Source organism: Psammomys obesus, unplaced genomic scaffold (assembly GCF_907164565.1).
Source record: "Psammomys obesus unplaced genomic scaffold, mPsaObe1.curated_primary_1811, whole genome shotgun sequence".
In the NCBI taxonomy this organism is placed as follows: Eukaryota; Metazoa; Chordata; class Mammalia; order Rodentia; family Muridae; genus Psammomys; species Psammomys obesus.
Genome location: NW_026592439.1, coordinates 378,014 through 393,137, shown reverse-complemented (window position 1 = coordinate 393,137; position 15,124 = coordinate 378,014). Strand labels below are relative to the sequence as shown.

The 15,124-nt window shown below is 47.0% G+C and overlaps 1 non-coding gene and 1 pseudogene across 1 annotated transcript; both read left to right on the top strand.

Moving 5' to 3' along the window:
* The first annotated feature begins 2,896 nt into the window (after nt 1–2,896).
* LOC129681399 (U5 spliceosomal RNA) lies at nt 2,897–3,012 on the top strand. Its single transcript, XR_008720839.1, has one exon. It is a non-coding gene; the product is annotated as a U5 spliceosomal RNA (small nuclear RNA).
* A 1,592-nt stretch (nt 3,013–4,604) lies between these two features.
* On the top strand, nt 4,605–10,844 carry LOC129681354 (40S ribosomal protein SA-like; annotated as a pseudogene).
* The last annotated feature ends 4,280 nt before the right edge of the window (nt 10,845–15,124 follow it).

The window sequence follows — 15,124 nt, the reverse complement described above, 5'->3', positions numbered from 1 at the left end:
TATCTAGCTCAAGCCACCCTTCCAGTGTAACTCAGAATAACAGTGAACTCACATCAACCCTCCTGCCTCAGCATCCTAGAGTGCTAGGATTACAGGTGTGTTAAACGCATTCTCATGTAGAATCAATCAATAATTGATACCACATTTACATATGCACATTAATTGTTTATCATATAAACCCTCTTTAAATGTTTATTTCCTAGTCTTCCCTGAATACTTACTGCAGAACTTAAAAAAAAAAAAAAAATCAGTGATACTGAGCACGGTGGCTTTAATCTCAGCACTAGAAAAGAGAAGACAGCCTATCAGGAGTTCAAGGTCAGCCTCAGTTGAAGTTCAAATAGAGTCTCACACTTGTCACCCCAGCAATGGGGCGAGGGGGACCAGCGTGAGTTCCGTACCCTCTTGGGTTTAGCGATTTCCGGATCAGCCTTATAAACAAACAAACGACCTTGGCTCTTCTCCAACCGTAATAGCCGTGAGGTGCAGTTGGTGACAGCGGCACTGGAAATGAGTAAGCATGGAGGTCCTGGGTTGCTTATCTACTTTCGAAAAGTTGTGGAGCACTTCTCCGTGTTATTCAATAATCCTTAAAAACAAGATTTGAGGGCCCAGCCAGTGGCATCAAGGCTGGCCCATCCCCTCACCTGCCCAGAAAAAGGCCTGGGTTAACCAACTCTGCCACTGCCCAGGCCCAGATTTGAGGCTTTCATTTGGTCCATCCTATCATCTACTCCATCAATGAGCTCCTGGGGCCTAAAAGGGGGCTGGTCCTGCAGAACCAGAGCTGCAGGATCTCCCTGACTCTGAGCAACTCGGTGAGAGTCAGTACTGATGATGTGGCAGAAAACAGAAGCCAGGGGCCTCGAACCAGGGGCCTCGAACCAGACCAGCGGCTCGTCGTAATGGACATTGGCATGTAAAGCTGTTTGGGCAAAAGGGTATACTGTGCGACACGACGCAGCTTCCAACGCCAGTACGATGAATGAATATATGATGAAGAAGCAGGAAAGATGGAGGAGCAGAGAGGTGCGTGTGTACCCAGCAGAACTAGAGACGCAACAGAAGCGCCCAAGGGGAGAGAAGGCTCCGGTCAGCAGGTTGGAACGCAGCAGCCTGGAGCCTGCGTGAACACAGCCCTGGACAAGCTGCCCAGCGGCATGATTGCTCTCGAGTTGAAGAATGGTCCGTTTACTGGTTTGGACCTCCTCTAAAGACCTCCACGGCCTGTTCTCCCCGAGGCGTGGCTGGTCGTGGCCTGTGCTTGTTGCTGTCCACGCGCCACACTGCCACCAAGCGGAGATCCTCGGCACGTGCTGCTGCTGGAGACCACGTGCATGCTGGTGGCCCGCGCTGCTGCCGGAAACCACGCGGCAGCCCAGGGTCTGTGCTCCCGCCACTATGAAGGGCAAGGAAGCTACTCGGGAAGTGGTACCGATGAATGCAGACGCACAATTAAGAAAGCTGAACGTAGAAGGCCTCTGTGACAATCCCTACCTCCAGCCCAACCCCACTTCAAAATAATAATAATAATAATAATAATAATAATAATAATAATAATAATAATAACAACAACAACAACAGCCTAAAAAGAGAACTCTTAAACTTTTGTGATAAGGATGCTAAAGCATGGCTCTCCATAATTGATGGCTTCTGGCGGGTGGACTGGGCACTCAGCTCTCCTTTAGGGGACAGGCTGCTGGGAGTCTGACCGTGCTCCAGTGAGTATATGGACAACACAAAATGGGCTTGTTTTTTTTGTTTGTTTGTTTGTTTGTTTATCTTTCTTCTTTTTCCTTTGGCAGGGGTGGGGGGGGCGGTCCTCAAGGGACAGAAAGCAGACATGCAGACATGGGAGGACTGGGAAATGACCTTAATCAGGGTGCCTGATGTGAAATTCCTAAATAATCAATAAAAAAAAAAAAAAGTTTTGTTTTGTTTTTTGAGACAGGGTTTCTCTGTGGTGGAACTCTGGTTGTTTTGGAACTTGCTGTGAGGACAAGCTGGCCTCGATATCTCTCTCTCTCTCTCTCCCCCTCTCCCTGTCTCTCTCTCTCTCTGTCTCTCTCTCTCTCTCTCTCTGTCTCTCTCTCTCTGTCTCTGTCTCTCTCTCTTTCTCTCTCTCTGTCTCTGTCTCTCTGTCTCTCTGTCTTTCTCTCTCTCTCTGTCTCTCTGTCTCTCTGTCTTTCTCTGTCTCTCTGTCTTTCTCTCTCTATATCTCTCTCTCTGTCTCTGTCTCTCTATCTCTGTCTTTCTCTCTCTCTCTGTCTTTCTCTATCTCTCTCTCTGTCTCTGGCTCTCTCTCTGTCTCTGTCTCTCTCTGTCTCTCTGTCTTTATCTATCTCTCTCTGTCTCTCTCTCTGTCTCTCTCTCTGTCTCTGTCTTTCTCTATCTCTCTCTGTCTCTGTCTCTGTCTCTCTCTCTCTCTCTCTCTCTCTCGTTCAGGCGCATGCTGAGAATAGAACCCACTCCCTCAGGCAGGCTAGAAGTGTGCTCTACAATGGGCCTGCCAATGCTGGAATTAAAAGCGCACACAGAAGGCCGAAATCACACCTTGAAATTGGACCAGTCTGAACGCTTGTAAATCTGGCTTTCGCTCTGACCCCTGGTGGCCGCCCAGCGCCTAGCGCCAACTGGGATAAATTCAAGGCACTTCCGGAGCCACGCGACGATATTTGCATACCCACAATGCACTGCACACAGATAGTTACATAATTTAAAAGGTTAACGTGCTTTTTATGGTTGTTTTTAATTCATAATACTCCATACCGTGATGGTGATTTCAAAGATTTATCTGAGCTGAGTAAAGTAGTCACCATCTTTAGAGGCGAATAGTTACCATTGGTGAACAAGAAGGTGCAGACGGCCGAGAACTGCCGTCTAGCAGCGTGGAAGTATACTCTGGTTTCTCTTCAGATCGTATAAATCTTTCGCCTTTTACTAAAGATTTCCGTGGAGAGGAACAACTCTGAGTCTTAAGCCAATTTTTTGAGGCCTTGCCTTAGCAAGGCTAACAAGGTTGTCCATAAAGAAAGACTGAGCGTTCTCAGCAGTGAGAATGTTTGCTCGTGTTGTCAAGTTCGAGATGGCTTCCAATCTGCTGCTGTCTGTTCCATCAGTGTGAGGCTGTACATACATGCAGGCAAAGCATTTGTTTAACCAGAAGTAAGTATATCCCAACGGCTAAGCGTAGGAGCTGTACACACTTAAACAGAAAGGCTAAGCGTAGGAGCTGTACACACACTTAAACAGAAAGCACAGAAAGGACGCATATCAGCTGGAACCTACCCTACCATCCAAGTCCTTTCCCTAAGGGAAGAGCTGTTGTAGGGCAGGGACCCCAGGAATGCCTTTGTCGGCTTGCAAGTCCCATCTTCCCTGGAAGTGTCCCAACCAGGGACACTTAGGAAGCTGGTTTGCTGTTTCTCTTCACCTCACTAAATGCTTCTGCTGGATAGGAGCTCTGCTTGCTTTCTCTCACGGCTCCCAAAACAAAACTCCTTTCCAAATAAAGGACCTGAAAGCCAAAATGGTTTTGCTGGCCATCGAATTCTCTGGCACCTTAACACTCCGAGCTAGGCCCAGATGAAGCAAGAAAGATGTCACTTCCAAGGACATCCCACTTGTCTATCATCCTCTGTATCGTCAGGACGGACATACCATGCATGGTCGAAACATGTCCAGCAGAGTTTCAAAGAGTTCATAATTTCATCAGTTCCTTTTCTGTTGCTGTGGTATCGTTTTGGCTCAGGGACCCAGAGGTAGAGTCCACAAAGGTGAGGAAAGCATAGCAGCAGGGGCCTGGAACAGGAAGCTGAGAGATCACCTCTTCACCTTCAAACACAGGGCAGGAAGCAAGGCAAGGCTCTCAAAGCCCAGCCCAGCTGACACACTTCTGCCAACAAGGTCAGACTCGGAAGCTTCTATAACATTCCCCCACACAAGGCCACCTACTAGAGACCAAGTGTTCAAACACCTGAGCTTGTGGGGGACATTTCTCATTCAAACCACCCCAGTAATGGAATACGGTTCTCCTTTGGGGGACTGCAGGATAAAACACCATGAACAAAAGCAGTTTGGAGACTACAGTTGTCCCCCACAAAAGGAATCAGGGCAGAAAACTGGAGGCAGAAACTAAGGCAGAAGCCGTTAGAGGGCACTGCTTGCTGGCTTGCTCCCCAGGGCTTGCTCAGCCTGCTTTCTTATACAGCCCTGAACAGGGGTAGGACCATTCCTGGAGAGCTGAGCCCTCCCACATCAACCATTAATCAAGAAAATGGCTGGTAGAGTTGCCTAAAGGCCAACCTTTGCTCAGTTGGGGTTTCTTTTCCAAGGTGACTCCAGCACGGGACATGTTGACAAGAACACGGACAGAACCAGGGCGACACGTGCCACGACGCCTTATCTCGGGGTATCACCAGCTGGTCTTCTAAGTTTGTAAGATCAATGAACTCTCGTGACTGTAAGCTACTGTAGTACTGTCATCCGCATTTCTAGATCATTCTCCAGTAATAAAAACTTTAATAGGCTTCCTGCACTGCCCAGGGACGGTCCATACGGCACTGTTCTTGATTCCTGCCTTAACTTAAAGGGAAACTTACACAATGTCCGGAGCCCTTGATGTCCTGCAGATGAAGGAGGAGAATGTCTTCAAATTCCTTGCTGAAGGAACCCACTTAGATGGCACCAACCTTGACTTTCAGATAGAGCAATACATCTACAAAAGGAAGAGAGATGGTGTCTGCATCATAAACCTGAAAAGGACCTGGGAGAAGCTGTTCCTCGCAGCTCAGGCTATTGTGGCCATTGAGAACCCTGCTGATGTCAGCGCCATCTCCTCCAGGAACACTGGCCAGCGAGCTGTGCTGAAGTTTGCCACTGCCACTGGAGCCACTCCAATTGCTGGCCGCTTCACACCTGAGACCTTCACTCACCAGATCCAAGCAGCCTTCTGGGAGCCACGGCTTCTAGTGGTGACTGATCCCAGAGCTGACCACCAGCCCCTCACAGTGGCCTCTTCTGTCAACCTGCCCGCCATTGCTCTGTGCAAAACAGATTCTCCTCTGTGCTATGTGGACATTGCCATCCCGTGCAACAAGGGAGCTCAATCTGTGGATCCGATGTGGTGGACGCTGGCCTGGGAAGTTCTGCACATGCATGACACTATCTCCCGTCCTTGGAAGGTTATACCTGATCTTCACTTCTACAGAGACCCAGAGGAGCTTGAGAAGGAGGAGGAGCAGGCTGCTGCTGAGAAGGCCGTGAGCAAGGAGGAATTCCAGGGCGCATGGCCTGTGCCAGCTCCTGAGTTCACTGCTGCTCAGCCTGAGGTGGCAAACTGGTCTGAGGGTGTGCAGGTGCCCTCTGTGCCCATCCAGCAGTTCCCTACTGAAGACCAGAGTGCCCAACCCGCCACTGAGCAGCTCCCACAGCGCAGGCCACTGAGTGGTTTGGAGCCACTGGTGATCCTGAGTTCCTCTGTAGACACCTGAGCAAAGGGGGAAAAGGTGGAAGAAAAATGAAGCTCCTAAAAGCCGAGGGAAAAAACAACAACAAAACAACTTTAACAGGAGCCAAAATTCTGCTTTTGTTTCTGTCATATAAAATATTTCTAAAACCTAAAGGAATAAGGACTGTGTAATAAGTAAAAAAAAAAAAAAAATTATATCATGCATGTTTCCAATCAGGCGCATTTATTACTAATATGTTTAAGTATCAATATCAATGCCTCCTCACTATGGTTGGTTGCTTTGTTATCTGTGACAAGAAAAAAACTGGGGAATCCTATTTTTTCTAAACTATTAAATATGCCCTGACAATTGAGGAAATAAAGCCCATTTCTTTACTCCGAAACAAAAACTGCCATGAGAATTTGTTCACCTCCCATTTCTGCATATTTCGCTTGCTGCCTGGTTGCTTGGGAAGACAAACATTCATGTTTGCTTCTGGGTAAATGTATGAGGTCTGAATGGTGACCCAACCTGCCAGGGATCACTGTTCTCTAAGGGCAGACAGAGAAGAGTGGTTTGATGAAAGACCCGAAGGAAACCGCCAGGCTCACCTCCAGGAATATGCCAGGACTCTCAGCGCAGGCAGGTGCCCTTAGTCACCCCAGGAATGTTCGGCACTCTTCCTGAAGAAAACCTTAGTGCAATGATAGATTCATTTCCCATTTTTACACTAAGTTGAAAGAGAGTTTTCTCAGCTGAGGATTCTTAAAATCTGTTCTGTCCACAGAGCACAGTGCAGCTTATTAACCCTTGAGGAAGGGCCCTTACTGAGAACTAAAGGACTGAATCGAAACACCCGCTCCTGAGGGAGTAAGTGAAGGAAAACCCAGGGGGCCTCTGAGCAGGAATGCAAGCAAGCATAGACTCAGGAATGAGGCCAAGAAGTGTAAACCATCTGGACTCTCTATGACCGCCCCCAGCTCTGTAAACTAAGGCCTTCGCTTACGGTTGTTCCCAAGGAGCTCTTACACCCTGTTAACCCGTTTACATTAATCTGTGTTTAATCTATGTTCTGCCACGTGGTTTTTTACCTCTCTTCAGTTTCATACGTCCGACTTCCTCCGTGTCTCGTAGGTGAGTCTTTTAGCACCTCTTTCTTTCCCTGAGTTCCCGTCTCTCCGGAAACCCTAACCGATTCTCGCCTGTCTTTGCTGTAAGCCGATCAGCTCTTTATTCAGCCATTAAGAAAGTGATGGAGAACAATGTTTACAAAACATTGAAACAGGTGATGCTTAGAAATCAGCATTTCAGTATACAAAGAAGACCTTTAGAGGGCAAACAAAAGCATCACTCTAACACAGAAGCTGAGCCGGTCACGGGGGGCGTGGTTAGGAGAACACACCTCTGCCTGTCCTCGGGAAGCTCTGTGTCCTGCACTATAAAATGCTGGTTCGTAACACACCTCACAGGGCTATGCTGAGGCTCAAAACGGACAATTTGAGTAACACTTTGTAAGCTCCAAAGCACGGCACAAACGCTACTTATCACTGAATTCTTTGGAGTTGCGCAGAGGACTGGAGTTCAGTTCCCAGCACCCACTTCAGGAAGCTCACAGTTTCCTGTGACTCCAGCCCCAATCCACTGGCCTCTAAGAGCACCAATGTACACGCTCACATAAACACACACATCTACAAATTTAAAAAACAAAAACAAAAAAAACCAAGTATTTCATAAATAAGTAAACCCCAATTCTGCATCGCATTGACTCATCCTGAAATTCTTTCCTGTGGCAAGACCAACGATCTGGCTTTACTGAGTGACGGTCTCAAAATGATAAGATACTTCTCAGCTGCTGGCAAGAGTTCCACGCTGTGTCTCCCGTGGCTCAAGTTTTCCTGGCTACAGCGATACATAATCCACAAGTGTTCCCATAACCATTTAATGTTTACGGCAGGTAAAAATCTCATTTGAGAGACTGGGCTTCATCTCAGTAGTAGAACACCCGCCTGGCATATTCAAGCCCTCAATTCAACACCAGAAGGGGGGAAGAAACAGTATTTGAGTATTATTTGAGTGGATCTTTTATGTATTTTCTGTGTCCATTCTTGGCAAAAGTCTTCAAGCGCCACACCCACCCTAGAGGGTGGTGTTTTATTGGCTACACCAAGGAACACCACTCCCAGAAATAGAAGGAAAAAAATGAGCCTTTTACACACGCTCCAAGGTACAAAGGGTTGAAAGCACCAGTCTAGCAGGACTTAAGAGTCTCTGGTATGAATGAACGCAAAAAAAAAGTGTGTGTGAATGAACACATGAACAAACCAAAGAGCCTGCTTTGCCACCCTTGGACTTGATTTTCAAGCTGTAAAGAAAGAACAATGTTTATCTTACAGGATTATATAGGTTAATAAGTGATGATGCAGTGAAAGTTTAGTTTAAAAGATTACACAAGTCCAGTCACTAGCACCTTCAGCATAAAGAATCACACGATTGTCTCCCTGGCTGATCCCTCTTTCTTCATCCTCACCCCACAGTTTGCTATATGTTTGCCAAATACTATGCTTTCATCAGCAAACTGCTTTCTGTGTCCATTCTTGGCACAGAATTTTTCAAATACCCCTTTCATTTTTTTTTTTTTTCAAAATCACTCTTCACATTAAAACCCTTCGACAAAGTCGAGTGCATGCCTTTAATCCCAGCACTTAGGAAATAGAAGCAGGAGGATCTTTTCGAGTTCAAGACCAGCTTGGTCTACATAGTGAGCCCCTGTCTTGAAAAAAAAAAAAAATCAATAATAATGAAAAGGAGGCGGAAGAGGAGGAAGAAGAAGTTTTACCTGCTTAGGCACAAAAAAACAAATTACCTGGTTACAAACTTTCTCTGTTCTCTAGATCAGGTCCTACTGGAGTCCAAAACCAACCCAGTAAGTGCACCAGCCATCAAGGCCGTACGTTTCCGGGGCCAGTTTATCTGTTTATCTGTTTATCTGTTAAGTTTATCTGTTAAGTTTCCAGATAAAAACCATACCTAACTTAAGATTCTTCAAGGTTGGTTGGTGTATCAGAACTTCCTGTTTATGGCGAGCTGGACTGTTGCAGATTCAGAGCCAAATTATTCTGCACTATCTTTAGTCCCTTTAAATAGAGCCACATCTGTATCTAACTTAACATCTCAACTATCAGACCAAGAACAAAAACAAATAAACAACGACAACAGAAAACGAGCTTTAGAAAATATGAATTTAGCAAAGGGACCTACTAAGAACTAGCTATCATTTAACACCTGTATCAGTCTCCTGCTGTGCTGTATCATGCCTGCCTGGGGTTCTCATCAACGTGTTTGGAAAGTGGTTTGATTTATGACTTTCTTTTGTTTCGCGACTATAAAAATTTCATGAACTATAAAAACTTCATGAAGCTACTTCCATGTTAGAACACGTTCTTCAGGGCAACCTGAATCCATGTTCCTAGACCACGGTGATTCATATTTGGCTCAAGGAAAACACTTAAGGCGAAAGCTGTACTGTGCACCGACACCGCAAAGCTGACCCAGAGAAGACAGAAGCAGCAGCACGAACGGACAAGCTCAGAGAGGAAGCCGGAAGTCAGAGCAGCATCAGAGCCCGGGCGCCGGAAGTCAGAGGAGCGTCCTGCACTGAGCCAGGGGCCAGGCAAGAAGGTAAGCCACCGGCTGGGATAGGGATGGGCTCGTAAAACAGTGCTGCCTAGACAAACTCAAAACCCCAATGGCCTAATACAGCAGGGCTTATTAAGGCCAAGTCACTGCAGGCCTGCCGGATTCTGCAGGGCAGCCCTCTCAGCCCGGCAATCTCACTCCGAGGTCTTTGGGACCGTCGAAGGGGTGGAACTGTAAGCCTTGGAGATCGGCCTGATAGCGCTGCCCTCTTGTCACTTCCCTCTGGAAATGAAATATGTCCTTTTTGCTCGAAGCCTGCTAGTCACAACTAGTCCCGCCCCCACTCCTCTTGCAGTTAGGTTTCACCTAATGTAGATGTGGGAGTAGAAGCCAAAGATGTCACCCACAAATCTCTCCCCTCCTTCTAGGCACACAAGCACTTCTCTCATCAGGAAGTGGGTGTGGCGTCCCTCCCCTTTAGTCCCAGCCCTCCGGAGGCAAAGCCAGGCACATCTCTAGTTCAAGACCACCCTGGTCCATATAGTGAATCAGGACAACCAAGGCAACCTACGTTCGTTTGTCCCAAAAACAAACAAAAATTGAGGTTCCGTTTCCAGCACCCACACGGTGGCTCACAACCACCTGTAAATCCAGGTCCAGGTATCTAATGGCCTCTTCTGACCTCCAGGGGCTCCTGCATACAGCATATACACACACCCAGGCACACATACACAGAAAACAAATGCATAAATGTGTTTTTTAAAGACGTAGTAAAGTGAAATGATGGGAGACCATTGCTTTGGACTGAGTCCTAAAAACAGATCGGACCAAACCGAAACACAATAAATCTGCTTAATCAGACCGAAAGATTAAGGAAGCGGATAGAGCCCCAAACACAGCCATTTTTTCTCACAAAGAAGGGAGTCCAGCCTCTTGGGTCACCACCCCATATTGGTCTATTTCCTTGTCCCTCTCTCACAAAATCCAGTTTGCCCCTGTCCCACCGGAGCTGTTGTTCTGTTCTGTAGATTGAAAGCTGCCACCATTCATGAGTTCCCAACAAAAACCAATTAGAGGCTTTTTCCTTCCTTCCCTGGACAGAGGAGCAAACATCTAGTTATAAATCTAATTGGTCCTGGTTAGCCCAGAGCATTATGCCTGCTAAGTGCTCCCACCACAGAGCCACACGCCCAGCTTTGAGAACTGCTCTGAAAAACAGGGCAGAAGCTACTCTCGCCCCTTTGCAAGGGAAGTCACATCGGGGAGATTTCCATTTACAGGAGTGCCTCCTTTCTGCACCAGGAAGGGGAGGGGTAGCTAAACTTCAGACTCCTGTCAACAGAGTACTGACTTAAATCTGCAAAACAAACTTTACCCTTACTCACCCGCTTTTCCGGGCTCTTCTTCCGTCACCTCCTTTGTTTCTCCCAAAGATGGTATTTCAAAAACCTGAATTTAAAGCCTCCTGTCTGAAACGTACTCGTTTTTCTGGCTGTGTGCCATGTATCCGTCAAGGGTGAAACACAGCTCCCTTCCACCCAAGGTTTTACCTTCTAAGGTTTCAGTTACCTCTGTTAAACTGCAGTCCGAAAGTATGAAATGAAACGTGTAGAAACTGACGAAGAATCGTGTTTTCAAGTCTCAAGCAGTTTCGAGCAGCGTGATGAAAGCTCACGCTGCCGTGCTGCTCTGCTCTGGAGCCCAAAGCCCTATGTTATTCCCTTAGTTACTGTTAACACTGTGGATATGGAGAAATGACAATGCACAGATACGTATAGAGTCCAATATTGTTGTTACCCAAAGCACATGAATCTGCTCACTGGATACTCAGGAGGCGAGAGACAGTAAGTAGGAACTCAGGTTTATTCAAGGACGGGCACACAGAGAAGATGGAGGAGGCTAGCACCGTCCCCCCCCCCCCCAGAGGACCATCTCAGGAAACCCAGGTATAGGGAAGGGATTCTCATATAGGAAGGAAAGGAGGTATGTGGGACCTGAGCAGAAACCCTAAGCTAAATAGTATCTTCAATCATCCGTGGTGTAAATTTTCTTTTCTGCTTTTTCCTTCTTCCGGGGGTAGGAGGAAGAGACGGGGGATTCGGATTCCAGACAGGATTTCTTTGCATAGTTCTGGAACTGTCTCTGTAGACCAGGTTGTTTTCTCGGAGCCTGCCTCTGCCTCCTAAATGCTGGGATTAAAGCCTGCGCCACCACTGCCCAGCTATTTTTTCCTCTATAGAACATCCTACCTCAGCTTCCTAGGGCTTTTTCCTGTCCTATAAATTTTTTTTTTTTAGATTTGTTTATGTGTGTGGGTGTTTTGCCCACATGCATATATGCAAACCATGGGGACCAGAAGAGGACATACAATCCCCTAGAACTAGAGTTCCGGCCAGTTGTGAGCTGCCATGTATATGCTGGGAATCAAACCCTGGTCGTTTGGAAAAGCAGCCAGTGCTTATAACCACTGAGCCATGTCTCCAGCCCCTGGCCAACTATTAGATCAACGTATTCTTCCTGAACTTCTTCAGCGTTCATCTGGAGGAGTCTATTACTTGGCCTCATTACACTGCTGCTGGATACGCACAGAGAACTTGGGGCGGGGAGTAGAAGTAAGCCTAAATTCTCAAGTGTTCTTCTAAGAGTCATAGTCCTTTGGGCTGATGTGGGGCTCCATTTCCAGAAACTTCTGAGACCTGTGCTGATTACAGAGCAGAACAACCCACATAACCTTGCACAGAATGTCTCCAGAAAATTTACTGATCATTGATTCTCCAGAAAAGAACACACACACACACACACACACATTTGAGTGCTGGAGTTAGCAGCAGGCACGCAGTACTGGGCTTTCATTCTCCTCTTGCTTAATAAGTGTATACCCCCAAATCATAAACATTTTCATGTTTCTACATGTTCTCCATAATTATTATTCAATAACTAGGCAAAGCCCGTCTGTCTACATGCTCCGGCCTAACAATCTGCTTATTGTGGGGAGCTTGGTCTCCTTCCAGCTTGTTCCTTTTACGAATCAGCCTACAATGACTGCCTTTCACCTGTATATATGTACACACTCTTTCGCTTTGTTTAATTCTTTCCTCAGGGCTTATTCCCATGAGAGCCATCACTGGATTTCAGGGTGTGAACAATTTTATGGCCACTGAAACATGCTGCTCTGATGGGTCCCCGAAAGGTTCTGACTACCAGCCCATTCACCCACAGAGTCCCCAAAACTTAACACCTTCACAGTGGAGGCATAGGACTGTCTGGTGTTCGTTTGAGTTGGGGAGGATGGGAGTTAGTGGTGTTGTCTTGAGGACTTTTCATTGTTGTCTTGCTGAACATCAACACAGGAAAAATGGGTCATCTGTTTAAATGCTGCTTGCAGTTATCTGTTTGCATACTAAAGATAAGCAGGGAGTCAGGTCCGCCTGACAGAGGGTGATCGCAAAAGCTGAGCTGCCACAGAGCCCTCAACTTAAGAATTTTCCTTTTCTTTTTTTTTTTTTTTTCTTGCTTCCATTTTTTTTTTCTTCAACACAGGGTTTCTCTGTGTAGCCCTGGCTGTCCTGAAACTTACTCTGTAGACCAGGTTGGCCTTGAACTCACAGAGTTGCCTCCTGAGTGCTGGGACCAAAGGCGTACACCACCCGGCTCATCTTACGAAGAGTGTAAAGAGCAGATTTTAGCAGGAATAAAAAATATGGGCACCATGGTCCACACATGTAATCCAGGCACTCAAGAGGTGAAACAAGGAGAATCAGAAGTTCAAAGCCATCTTCTGCCAATATCGACTTTGAGGCCAGGCTGGGGCATATGAAACCCTGTTTCAAAAATAGTAAATAAATAAGTAAGTGTTTTGTGTTTCATTTTTCAAGACAGGCTTTGTCTGTGTATCCACAGTATCATGGAACTTGGGCTGTAGACCAGGCTGGCCTTGAACTCACAGTGATCCACCTGCCTCTGCCTCCTTAGTGCAGGGATTAAGGGTGTGTGCCACCATTGTGCTGCATAAATAATTTTGAAACCACCATACAGTTACAAAGAACAGTGTGAACACACAGGCACACATATGCAGGTAATTTAGCATTTTTTTATTTATTATTTTACGTACGTGAGTGTTTTGCCTGCAAGTTTGTCATGTAAATGGATCTCGTGCATGTAGCGCCTGCAGACACCAGAAGAGGGCAGCAGATCCTCTGGAACTGCAGCCACCACTGCGTACAAACTCAGGGTTTGGCAGGAACAGCAAGCGCCCTTAACCATCGAGCCATCTTTCCAGCCCCCAAACTAAGTGGTTTAAATGGCAGACATTTAGGAGTGGCTAGGTGACTCAGCCAGTAAAGCCCAGGAAGCTTGACTACCTCAGTTCAACCCCCAGAGCCTAAGGTAGGGGAGAGCTCACCCCATAAAGTTGTCCTTTCCCTCTAACAGCTGTAAATGTTCCCTTCTGTGTTTGGACACTTGGGCTCGAGCGCAGACACACAAACACACACACACACTTTTTTTTTTTTTTTTAAAGAAAGGCCTGAGCCACAGGAAATCTACACTCAAGATGAAAACAAGCCCAACACTTTGGAGTCAGAGGTCTCCATGAGTTCAAAGCCAGCTTGTCCTACATAGCTAGGCCAGGCCAGCCAGAGTACATAGTGGACTCTGTATTTTAAAAAAAAAAAAAAAAAAAAAAAAGGAAAGAAAAAAAGAAAAGAAAAATAAGAAGGGAGGGCAGAGCTCAAAATATTAAGGAAAAAAAAATTCTTTTTATAGTAGCTTCCTAGAGTATGTTCCATCATCTCAACATCATTTGAAAAAACTGTCTTGGTAGGTACACCTGTGCGCACACCACGTCCAGATCACAGATCGGTTTTGTGGAGTCAGCTCTTTCCTTCCACCTACATGTGGGTTCTGAGGATCAAACTCGGGTGGTCACGACCCAGCTGAGCCAGCTCGAAGGCCCTAAGTGATGCTCTTCATAATTGCTTTTCTCTGTTTTCTCCCCTCATCCGCAGATAATTAGCCAGCACCCTGCCTAACTGGAAGGACCGCCTCCATCCTCCCGGCCCTGCCCCACCCCGCAACACACCGGGGACGGCCCGCCTGGGTTGAGTAAACTTCCCTTCCGGTTCAGGCCTCTCTCTACTTCTGCACCTCAGAACTAGTCTGGCAGGGAGCCGCGCTCAGATGATGGAATGAAGATGTCAGAAATGCTGGTGGAGCTGGCAGAGGCTGGGTGTGCTGGGTGACTGGTGGAATAACAGCTCCACCCTTACACACGTGCACACAAGCACACGCACACTCTCACAGTACTCCAGCGTGCCCCTGTATGGCTTTTCCAGCTCAGGCCCAAGACGCCCTCCTTCCTGCCCACCAGAGCTAACAGGCGAGACCAGGAAACATGCGGGACACACATACATTACAATCTGCAAGTGAAAAAGAAAAACCCTTGAGAGGTGTCTCCTGCTGTATCCAAAGCAGTGCAGGGCTTGGCTGGGCCCTAAAGTTGTTGTGCTCATTAACCACCCAAGGCAATTCCATGTGTCCACCAGGCCACGGTGGAGGCAAACTAGAGGAAGCCTTGGGAGGCCCTGTGAGAAGTCCCCCGTGGCCTGGAATTGACTTTCAGAGGTCACATCTGGATGCTTCCTCTGGGACAGCACTCTGCCCCTCCTGCTGTCTCTCTCCCAAGCCCAAAAGACACGTCCCCCAGGTCAAAAATTACTGTAGAACAGAATTTGTATTTTAACTCCTAAAAGATGCTGAGTGAGAAGAGAGGAAGAAAGAGTCGTTAATAGCCAGCTGTTTCCCGGGTACCAATGGGAATGCAGAATGCACATCTGTCGGCTTCCTCTCTTACATGGCAAGAGCTGACAAGACCCTTCCTGAGGCAGACAGCAAGCAGATACCTGCTCTGTCTGTGACCCTCATTGAGGCATATGAATACCACGGTGTGACATCTTTGACACAGCATGGTTAATGGCCAGTAACCCTCTTTTACAAGCGGCCCACTCATCGTTGGTTACACCCTTTTGGGGGGGGGGGGG